The sequence below is a fragment of the Spea bombifrons genome, chromosome 2 (genome assembly GCF_027358695.1).
Source record: "Spea bombifrons isolate aSpeBom1 chromosome 2, aSpeBom1.2.pri, whole genome shotgun sequence".
Taxonomy (NCBI): domain Eukaryota; kingdom Metazoa; phylum Chordata; class Amphibia; order Anura; family Pelobatidae; genus Spea; species Spea bombifrons.
The window spans coordinates 60,547,703-60,559,832 of NC_071088.1; positions in this window are offsets into that span (position 1 = coordinate 60,547,703).

Sequence of the window (12,130 nt, forward strand, 5' to 3'; positions counted from 1 at the left end):
CTGAAAGCTGTGTTACCTTGGCAACCCCGAGGCCTGCTGGGAAACCAGGCCAAAGGAAATCTGTGTATATCGTTTGGGAATGAGCATGGGCCATTAGCATCTATAGAATGTATACCTAGAATGTGTATGTTTGTAAATAAAAATAAACAATCACTGATCTATACCACTGATTTTTGGAGTTGTCAATATATTACATATTAATATATTATATAACAAGAATAAATAGCCCAGAATGCTGTTTATGACAAAGATCGCCTTTTGTTTCTGGCAGAATAGCTTTTTATTACAACGGGGTTCTAGAAATAAAATAAAAACACAGGTGCCAACCCCTTCCTGCCTCATGCCACACAGGTTCCCATATGGACACCTGGAATGTTGGGGAGTGTTATAGAACTGTCATTAATGGAATATTCTTTATGCAGGCTGAGGGTCAGACTGTAACAGTCTCCTTGGGATTAGGTTGTTCCTAGTAGCTAACAAAGCTTCCTTAACACATTAGGCCACAGCCATCTTCAATGTCACTCTCCAAAATCCATACAAAATTGAATGGTAGGAAGGACCTTCTACTCCACAGCGTCTTTCATTTACCAGTGTTCCCAACAAAGCATGTGCAAAAGGATGCTGTCAGAACAAATATAGGGAACCCTTCTCCACCCTGATGCCTGTTGGGCAGTATCCTTACCGGGAAACTGTCTGAGTTTGTTCTGCGGCACCAAGAAGCCCTGGAATCTGCTCTATATTGTCCTTGTCTTCGATTAGCTTTTTGATCAACATAGTGGACCATAAACCCAGTTTAACTCACTACAGTTTGTATTCCCTCACAAACATTCAAGTAAAATGAGGATTTAACAGTATTTAGCCACTTTAAAGGCTCCTCTAGAGTGGGAGCAAGAAGAAGCAGGACATGTACTACCCCGCTACATCAGTGAGAAAATAATAAACTTCATTGAGAGCCACGATAGAGAGTAATAAATCTCCGCTTTCTCATTATCTTCCCATTCTCTTTATCTCTCCCTAAATCTTTCTTTTGAGTTTTTTTACCATTTATTCTATATCTTTAGAATATATCTTTACATTCCCCCAGCTCTCCTCTCTTTTATTATCTTCCCCTTCTCTCAATTTCTCCCCTATAGCTATCCATAGCCATCCATTTTTTACCATTTATTCCATCTTTCTTTCCCCTCTCTCCCCATCACTTACCTTCCTGAAGTCTTCTCCATACAGGACTCTCATCGCGTGGCTTTCGGCCTCATTGCAGAGCACGGGTATATAACGTCATATCCCGGTGCTCAGGATTAATCACCAGCATCCTGAGAGACCAAGGAAAGTACTTTGCGATGCTGCTGCTAGATAACGCTGAGCAGCAGCAAGGAACTGGTTAGGGGGATCTATGATCTGTCCAACTGGCCCTGCTCCTCTAATGGCACCTGCATTGGTGTACACAAATCCGCTCCAACACCATACACTTACACCATCTGCTTCTGGAAGTTAGGGAGATAAAGAGCTAAAGCTGGGTGTTGGGACTTAACCTTTTTATCCCTACTCCTAGAGCAATTGCCCCTCCTCTGGTCCGCCAACGGTTGAAGGTCTGGTTACCTCTGCAGATCTTATGCGGGTCACACCGTGATGTGTGGCGGGTCACATGTTGGACATCCCTGCTTTAGTGAATAACAATACAGAATTTGTGAATGCTTTAAGGCAAGTATTTGGCCAGCCAGGAAGAATGCATACTGTCTCCAGGCTCTTTCCCATTCCCATTCCCCGTCAAACTATGCTATTGAATTCAGAACCCTTGCTGCAGAAGTCAGCTGAAACAATGAGGCCTTACTAGTGGCCTTTTCTAATGGATTGTCAAATTGCTCACAGAAGCAGGGAAACTCCAGTGCCTAGGTAAGATTGGGTTACCTAATATCAAATACATTTATTTGTCTGTTCCAGTGACTTTCATCTATGTGGGAGAGACTCATGGTACTGCTCTCTGGCGTGGCTGGGGACTTTATTGACCATTCTTTTTTTTTTTCTTAAATATTCTCTACCTTTAGTCAACAAGAACTACCCTCTGTTCATTGAAGCTATTGTTGGACATCCCTTGTGCCTCTGTAACTTTAGAGACCGTTTTCCTGAAGACTATTGTAGCAGTTCTTTATGTGGTGTTTCTGTCTCTAAAAGTCATTTTCTCCCCTTCTGCACCGTAGTACTAGAATATACCTGGCTTTCTCAGTCTATTGATTAGAAAACAGCCAAAGCAACATCATGGTGATGTGGATGTATTGAAGGCTCATCTCTCTCCCCATCTCCTACACCTATATCATGTCTCTGTGGATTACAATAAGGGCCTAGTCCCTATCCTTTCTGGATATTTTGGCCAAAAAGATAAATTATCTCGTCATACGTATTACGATAGCCCTATTGATCGTTTGCCCAAAACTGTTCCTCCATGTGGTAAAGTATATTGCCTTTCTACCACAAAGACTGCTGCTACAGAGAACTATATTAAAACAAGAAAAGCTGGACAAATATACGTCGCCCTATATCCCCTGCAGGAGCAGTCTTATTCTTTGCGATTAAGAAAGACGGCATTCTACGTACATGTATTGATTAAAGGGGGCCCAAACGTATAAGCATTGAAAATACTTACCCTATCCTGCTTATCCTCAAATTATTCAACAGACTTTGAGGCTCCCAGGTCTTCACAAAACTTGACCTATGTGGAGCATACAATTTAACCCAAATTTGGCAAGGGGATGAATGGAAGACTCTTTTAATACTCACTTAGGACATTAAGAATATACTGTTATGCCTTTTGGACTGTGTAATGCTCCTGCCATCTTCCAGGAACTTGTCAACAATTGTTTTCGTGAATGCTTACAATTCAACCTAGACGATATTCATATCCAGTCTTCCGACCTCGCAACTCACCAGTACCAGGTAAAACTAGTATTGCAAACCTTCCGAACATATGCAAAATCATAAAAGTGTGACTTTGAAGCCCTGAAGCTTATGTTTCCTGGATATGAGGTTAGTGCTGCAGGGTTTGATATGGATCTTGACAAATTCAAAGCTGTCTTTTAATGGCCCTGCTAAGGGAGTACCGTGATGTGTGCTTCCTACGTCTAGTGCCTTGCCGTTACAAATCTCTGTACTCCAGTCGCCAGCTGCATATAAGTGGCCTGATTCGTCACTCCCTGTAGGCTTGGCCATAGGATGGCTCCACAGTGTGCTACCCACTATATAAGGAACTCTCGATTAGAAGACTATACAGATAGCGAAAGTACATCACTTTCCAGATAAGGTTCTACCTTCACTTCTCCTCCAGCCATTTCCACTTTAAGTTATCGGTGAGGATTACTCACAAGGTCTCACTTTTTAAGTGACTTGTTTCCATTTGACCTGTGGTCCCTAAGGGGTGTAAAATGATGGACTGCTTTTGTCAAGAACCTGTGTCACACCTGTGGCCTGTCAGACAATTAAGGGCTTATATAACCTCGGTTGCTCCTATGCTCCCTTGTTTTGCCCTGTTTACCTCGCCTAATTGATTATCCAGATTTTAAACTTTGGCTCGGGCTGTGACTGTTCTTTGGATCATCCTTTGGTACCTTGCATTGTTGTACCTGTGTATGACCTTGGCTTGTCTGACCATGACTGTCAGTCATCTCTGCCAGCCTCCGCTGCCAGCTGCTAGACCTTCGTCTGCCATTGGCCTTCTGATGTCTACTGGTTCCGCAGCCCACTGTTGTCTGACAGCAGTCTGTTCCTTGAGTTGGCACCTTGAAAGAAACCTAAACCTGTTGCAGACTGCTTTTTGCAACCAGGCACTTATATACTGGCCTGCCCTATGCAGGGTTGGATACTACACTTGTACATTCGTATTCGGGTGAACATGAAAACGAACTAGAAGGGTGCGTTTTCGTTGTTTAGCCCGAATATCGAACATACAAACATGGCGGCGGCAAAACGTATACTAAGACGAAGAAGCATAACATGAAGAATCTTTGTGTTTGTCTTCGTTCACTTATCTCCCTGGTCCCTTCCCCATCTAGCCTACCTTATCTACCCAGCATCGCAGAGGTTAACGGGAGCGGAAATCCATAGATTCGCCGTCAGGAGTTAAAGGGCCGTGCGAGCGACTCTATTGGTCGCCTGCAGGGGCCTCCTCTGGCATCAACCAATTGAGTGGAAATCCGTAATGGGAGCGGAAAATCCGTAGGTTCTATTGGTCGTTTGTAGGGACCTTTAACTCTTGGAGCAGGGAGACCAGTGGTCTCCCCCGGCCAAGTTGCAGCACCAGGTTTTTAAAAGTCTGTGCGAGCGACTCTATTGGTCACCGGCAGGGGGCTCGTCTGCCATCAACTAATGGCAGAGGAGCTCCCTGCAGGTGACCAAAAGAGTCGCTCATACAGACCTTTAACTCTTGGAGTGGGAAGACAGGCCAAGTTTCCTGTCAGGAGTTAAAAGGCCGTGCAAGCAACTCTACTGGTCGCCTGCAGGGGCCTCCTCTGGCATCGACCAGTAGACCCTTTTCGTTTTTTGTAAAAGGGGTTAATGTACACGAATATTCGCCCGTTCCTGTGTTCGGGATCCTGTGTATAAAGATTTTTTTCCCTACGAAGACGAACACAAAGAGTTCTACTGGATACCCCTACTGCTCCACCATCACCTGTAGCGGGTGACTCCTGAATAAACAGTGGTGGGGAGACTTGCCTTCTCCTACTCCTCCTTCAGCTTCTGGCTGGGCTTCATGCTGCAGTGAAAGTGCCCAGCAATATTATGGCACTTTCCAATCAGTTTCGACAGCCTACTTCGCCTGTCAGTTGGAATAGCTGCCCTTACCACCAGATTCACAAAAATGGCCCATTTCATCCCTGCAAAACATTTGCCCACTGCAGACGAAACAGCTGCCTTTTTTGTGAAAGAGATATTCCGACTCCATGGATTACCAGAGAATATAGTGTCTGACAGAGGGACACAGTTCACATCGAGATTTTGGAAAGCATTTTGCGAAGAGTTGCACATACAAAGTTTCTTATCTACTGCCTTCCATCCACAGAGTAACGGACAAACCGAACGTATGAACCAGACATTGGAATAATACCTCTATTGCTTCACCTCTCATCTTCAAGACGGTTGGTGTCAACTCCTACCACTAGCGGAATTCGCCTACAGCAACCACATCCATTCATCTACACAGACGTCCCCCTGCTTTTACAGTTATGGTTTTCATCCGTCCATGCTTCCTGGTTCTCCTATCCCCGGTTCGGTTCCTTCGTTAACTACACAAATTTCGAAAATAGTCAATAGCTATAAAGCAACAGTTGGGTAAGCACTGTAACGTTGCCCCCATTTACAAACCTGGTGACAAAGTGTGGCTGTCAACTAGCCATCTCAAATTAAGTTGTCCCTCTAAAAAGCTGGGACCCAAATTCGTGGGTCCATACAAGATCACACGATTAATCTCACCAGTGGCTGTTGAATTGTCACTACTCTCTTCAATGAGGATTCACCCGGTGTTCCACGTATCTCTTTTAAAACCGTGGAACGAGAACCCTTTTCCAGGTAGACACCCGGATCCCCCTGCTCCTATTGTCATTGATAACTCCGATGAATATGAAGTAGAACAGATACTTGATTCCAGGAGATACAGGGGTCGTCTCCAATATCTCATAAAGTTGAAGGGATACGAGGTAAACGGAAATTCCTGGGAAGATGCTAGGGAGGTACATGCCGACGAGTTGTTGCTGGACTTTCACTCTCTTCATCCTCAAAAAAACGGTCCCATGAGAGCCCGGAGGTCTCTCCTTAGGGGGGAGCCCATCATGGACTGGGACGTCGGGGTCCCGGACCGCAAAGCAGCCTATCTCCCGAGTGCCCGCTGCTCGGTAGCGGTCCTTCCCAGGGCTGTGCTTCTGAGTGCCCGCGTCCAGTGGTCACTCGTGGCATGGTCCCTTCAATATCTTCTTTCCAAAGGGTGGGTGGTACACGTGCGCTCGCACCACGCCCTCCTTTCTATTCAAAACCTCTGTGGAGGCGACGTGACACGCATAGCGTTACGTCATCAGCTGGGGGTAGAGCTTGGGAGCGCGGCAGGTTTAAAAACTGAGCACTTACTTCCATTCAGTGCTCGGTTATTCTACACTACTTGTTGCTGATTTGTGCTTGTTCCCGACTACTCTGAATTCTCCATTCCTGACCCGGCTTTCCTGACCATTTTATTATATTGTGTTGCTGATATTTGCCTGTTCCTGACGATGTTGATCTCTCCATTCCTGACCCTGCTTGTTTTGACCATTCTAATCTTGGGACTGTGTTTATTACCTGTACCTATCGCAGCAAACACTGCATACTGGGTTCCTCACTTGAACTCCATGTTACATACGTTACAATATGACACAACTTTCACCTTGCAGTGTGCCTTGCAGTGAATTGTCACTTCCGACCTCAACTTCCATGCTCCCTAACACTATGTGCCAAAGAGTTTTGCATCAGTGTCAGTCATTGTGCACACTGCCAGGGAGTACCAAAACAGAGGTCTGAAGTGACAGACCTAGTGCTCCCACTATAGCATAGAAGAAATAGAGAGAAAAAAGGAGAAAGGTAAGAGAATGGGAAAAACAGGGATAGATGATGGGAAGAAAAAAAGGGGGAGGATGAGGGGTAGGGCTTAGTGCATTGTGAGGGAGGGTAGATGATGTGGAGAAAGGGGTGCTGTAAGGGCAAATGTGAACCAGTATGTTTGTATGAATGACAAGCGTCAATGTGTGTGTATGGGCAAATGGTTATACAGGCAGTTTATATGTGTATGTTTGGGCAGTGTATATGTGTGTGTTTGGGCAGTCTATATAGGCAGGTTAGTGTATATGTGTGTATATGGGCAAGTGTGTTTAAGGGCAGTGTATATGTGTGTGTGGATGGGCAGGTGTATGTGTAAGAGCAGTGAGCTGTACCTGCAATGTCAAGTGTGCATGTGTTACTTAGTTGACCTCTATGTTTCCATGTGGTTCTCATTTTATCTATACACATAATACAGGGTTTGCATGTGCTACTCAGTTGATCTCTGTTTCCATGTGGTTCACATTTCGTCTATACCCACGATGCAGGGTCTGCATGTATAATTCAGTTGGTCTGTTTATTCACAAGGCAGTCCTATTTTATGACACGGCAAAGATATTTCCATATTTTGACATATACAATTTTTTGGACTGTTGCAATACAGCTTAGAAACATATTTTGAACATTAAAGGGTTATTAGGACTGTAATAATTGTTTTGCAAATTTTTAGCTCTAATTAGGGGAGCTACATGCTTATTTGCCTATTCATTAACTATGATGAAAGTGATTTCTGTGTTTTAATGAACATTTTTTAGTAATTCACCAAAGTAAACTTAAAAATGTTAATTTTTTTATAGTTAAAATATTATTTAGCATTATTTGGACTATACCGATGCTCACGATGTCATGGGCCACAATAATATTAAGAACTGCATTTTCATATGCATCTTTTTATGACTTATTTGTTCTTCCAATATAGTTTCTATATGCATGGTTTGTCCCTATTCTGAACAGAGACATGAACCATGTGGACAATAATGGCACCATAAAATATGGGGCTGGTATTCAGTTATTACTGGGACTGGTTTTTATTTAGCCAGGCCGTGGTCCTTTCCCCTTGTAAATACTGCTTAGCCAGAGTGAAAAAGTAAGGAAAACCCCACAGGTTGTTGTACCCATTAATCACAGCCATAACTATTTATAAGACCATCTCCTCACCGTTGGCTACTTCTACCTATTAGTCATTTATATATACCCTCCTACATTTGTATGTACCTTCTCATTTTACTTCATGAAAGAGTGCCTAAATGGGTGGTAATGGCACCAAAATCGCTTGTAATAGTAGCAAAACATGCATTTGCCATTTGTTTTTTTTGTTTTTTTTAATTGAGGACCCGCCAATAATAATGTATGGAAACAGGGGGTCGCAGGTATAGATCAACAAAACACTTACCACTCAGTCCATATCAAAAAAAGTCTGGGGCAGGCAGAACAGGATCACAAAGTGTCTCCACAGCCGCAGCTTCTTAACAATCAGGATAATCTAGGTAGCAAGCCGAAGGTCAAAAGCTGGAAGGTCAAGAAGGAGAATTAGGGCAACTGTGGCAACAAGCATTTCCTTGGGGCCCGCTGCATGCTCCCTAGCATGCAATCACTCCCTCCGCTCCCACACAAAAAATATTTGCCACACTTGACTGCAGATTAGGGGAAGACTGTGAGAGTCAGTGCAGTCTTCCCTCCTTCTGACACTACCGTGACATTGAGAGGTCCTCTCCCCCGCAATCATCCCCAGAGCCCCTTTTCCCCTCATACACTAAACCACACCTCTCTTTTACTTACTCCCTGTATTTCAGGTATAGATAAAAAAGAACAGCACATGTAATCAGCACTCACATGTATAGATCAACTGAATAAGACATAAAACCCTATATTTGCAGGTATATAATAATAATGTAAGGAAACAGGGGATCGCAGGTATAGATCAACAAAACACACAAACACAGCATTGCAGGTATAGATCAACTGGAAATCATTAGATCAACTGGAAATCAATGTAAGCTCAGCACTGAAGGTATAGTTCAAATAAACAACACATAGAAACTGCAGGTATTGATCAACTGAATAAGACATAAAAACCCTGTATTTGCAGGTATACAAAAATAACATAGCATAGCATAGCAGATATGGATCAACAGAATAACACACAAACCCAGCTTTGCAGGTATAGATCGATTGGAATTCACATAACAACTGATCATTAAAGGTATAGATAAAAACCCCTAAATTACAGGCATAGATGACAGGTTTCAAACCCTAAAGCCAGCCCTGGCGGCCACACTGCCCACCTGAACCTGACCAGCACCTAGGACTTGCAAACTTTGACCTACAATAAGCCCGGCGGCTGGAGTACGTTCTTAGATCGAGCAAGGTAGACACATCCAGGATTGCTCAGATCACCCTATAGGATGCGGGACGTGGCTCCTATTTTCATTGGTCGCTAAGTCCGAGCCCCCATATATGGTGTGTCGGGTAGCTCCCTACCTGATTGGCCGAGAGTTTAAAGGGACGGCCATGAATACAAATACCCGCCCCCTCTAAAGTGATTGGTCGCCCCCTTACCATAGCCTGCAGTGATTGATGCCAGGGGTGCTGGCACCAAATTCAATTAAAGTTTCCATTGTGTTACAGTTAATCCCGTTAAAGCCCCTTTGTGTGAGCTGTGTTTTCAAGATAAATGTACTGTATAAATATACTGTTGTTGGGACTAATAAAGCATTCGTCTGCTGAAACAAGAAAGGATTGGTTGTGTCTCTGTATACTAAGTCCTATCTATTCTATCGTGATTATTGGGGAACTGAACGAAGAACTAACAAATTAACAGCCAAGAGTAGCTATAGCTCTTGGGGAACCGTTACAGAGGTACTTGCTCGAATGTTCTTCTGTGCCGATCCATATATTAACGGACGACAAAAATCGTATTTTGTCGGAGGCTAACTTGTCGCTTAACTCTTAGGCAAGCTAGACGGGCCTTGTTCCTTTCCGGATTCAATTACATTGTGCCTTATTTACCAGAAACATACAAGCCGATACTCGGTCACTCCAATTCTGAGCCTCAAAAGAGGACAGCCATAATTCCTCTGGACCATATTCTGGCACTGCAAGGTGCACTTCCTCTTTGTCCCTGCGTTTTGCTTCCTGCAAAAGTGCATTCCTTTGTTCCTGCGTATGACCTGGCTTTATCTGACTACCCTCCTGGCTCCTGATTCTTGATTCCTGCCATTTGTACCCTGACTTCTGATCTCTGTACTCCTGACTCCAGCTCGTCTGACTACCAGCTTTGGTTCCTGACCAGGCTTGTTAACTGGTGTACGATTTTGGATCATGATTCTGCTATTATTATTATTTTTAATGAAGTATTTTCATACGTTATATTACTGTCTCTGTCTGGTTCTTGTTCGTAACAGTACCCCAGTGAATGAAGGTGAAATCCAGCTCACTGTGTGATCCCAAATGAACTCCACAGCCATCGTCATTATCTCTGAGTGCTGGGATATGACACCTCTACCGGCGCCAGGTACTATATTCTATGGAGGCTATGCCTAGTTGGCCTGACTATGCCACTATAACAGCATCTTAAATCCAGTGGTGTGATTATGCTAAGTGTTATGTCCCAGCACACAACCCCACAATGTACCTTCAGAAGGGACTGCACTTTTTGGCACTACATTTTCTTCATACTATGCGTCAGAATATGACATCATATCTCAGCACTGTCCTTAGAAGCACATTATTTTAGTTACAGCAAAAACTTGGTTTTTGTCATTGGTTGCTTTTTAGAAGTATACTTTAAAGGGACACTGTTATAGTTTTCTGCACCTTGCAAATGCTCCAGCACTGGCTCGCACAAGAGTTTTAGAGGGTCTAATGAGACACCCCCCATTGATTTCAGTCCTGCCTCTGACTAACTGCATGAAGCAGCCCAAAGTGCCATGAAAACTGGAATATGGAGAGGAGCAGTGCACTGCAACTCCGCAGGTTAAAAATGCATCTTATACTACTTAAAAAGTTCTTTAGTATGCATTTTCATTGGTAGGTCTGTATGGGATTGTAAACCTTTCCTTAAAGAGAGCTTTGGACTATTGTGAGATGTACTCAGGTACCATCTAGTGGCAGGATGAGGTTAGTACAATAAGGAAGGATTGTGTTTTTCTGATGAATAGATTTTCTTGGGGATAACCCTTAACCATACCTTCCAACATTTAAAATTGCCACAAACGGACACCCTTCATTTAGTGGTTTTGGTGAAAGGTATGGCTAGCATTTGCTGCATCTTATCAATCTTCTGTGTTTGACTTTTGACCTTGTACTCTGACCTTTTTCTAGTGTTTGTCCTTTGGTTCCCCGCTGATCGTGATATTCTGGTTTCTGACCTTTGGCTTGGACCGCTACTATTCTTGGGATCATCCTTTGTACTGTGCATTGGTCAGCATCCACTACCGCCTGCTGGTCTGCTGCTGACTGCTGGTCTGCTGCTTTCTGGCAGCATCCCTGCCAGAGGGGTTCCAGCTATGCTTCTGCCTTGTGCCCTGCCAGAGGGCCTCCAGCCATGCTCCGCTGTGTGTCGTGCCAAAGGGCTTCCAGCTGTGTTCCCTGCCAGAAGGCTTCTAGCTGTGCTCCTGCCGTGTGCCCTGCAAGGGGGCTTCCAGCCGTGCTCCTACTGTGTGTTCTGCCACTAGGCTCTCCTGCCTTGTGCCCTGCCAGTGTGCTTCAAGTTTGCCTCCAGTATGGCCTCCATCCTGCCTGCACGAACCTTTATACCCCAAGTTAATATCCTGCTTGTGCCCAGATCACATATAGATGGCACCCAAGAGGAAGACTAGGGATAAAGTGGAGAGCAGCCCTGAACTGGATCCATCCTCAGTCTGCCATAGGCCGTGCTCTGAATCCAAGCCTGCCCCTGTATTGAGACTTCTACCTCTTACAACTATTTTCTTTCTTCAGGACAGATGAGCAGTGTATATCCAGGTCCAATTCCCCTCCCACTTCCAAACTATGTAATGCTATCTGTAATGCCCACTTTCTTAGGTACACCTTGCTAGTAACGGGTTGGACCCCCTTTTGCCTTCAGAACTGCCTTCATTGTTCATGACATACTCTCTACAAGGTGCTGGAAACATTCCTGAGATTTGGTCCATATGGACATGATGGCATCAAGCAGTTGCTGCAGATTTGTTGGTTGCACATTCATCATGCGAATCTCCTGTTCCACCACATCCCACAGGTGCTCTATTGGATTGAGATCTGTCATGTTCAAGAAACCTGTTTGAGATGATGTAAGCTTTGTGACATTGTGTATTATCCTACTGGAAGTAGATGGGTACACTGTGGTCATAAAGGAATGGACATGGTCAGCAACAATACTCAGGTAGGCTGTCACATTTTAACGATGCTCAGTTGGTACAAAGGGACCCAAAGTGTGCCAAGAAAATGTCCCCCACACCATTACACCACCACCACCAGCCTGAACGGTTGATACAATGCAGGGTGGATCCATGCTTTTTTGTTGTTTACACCAAAGTCTGAC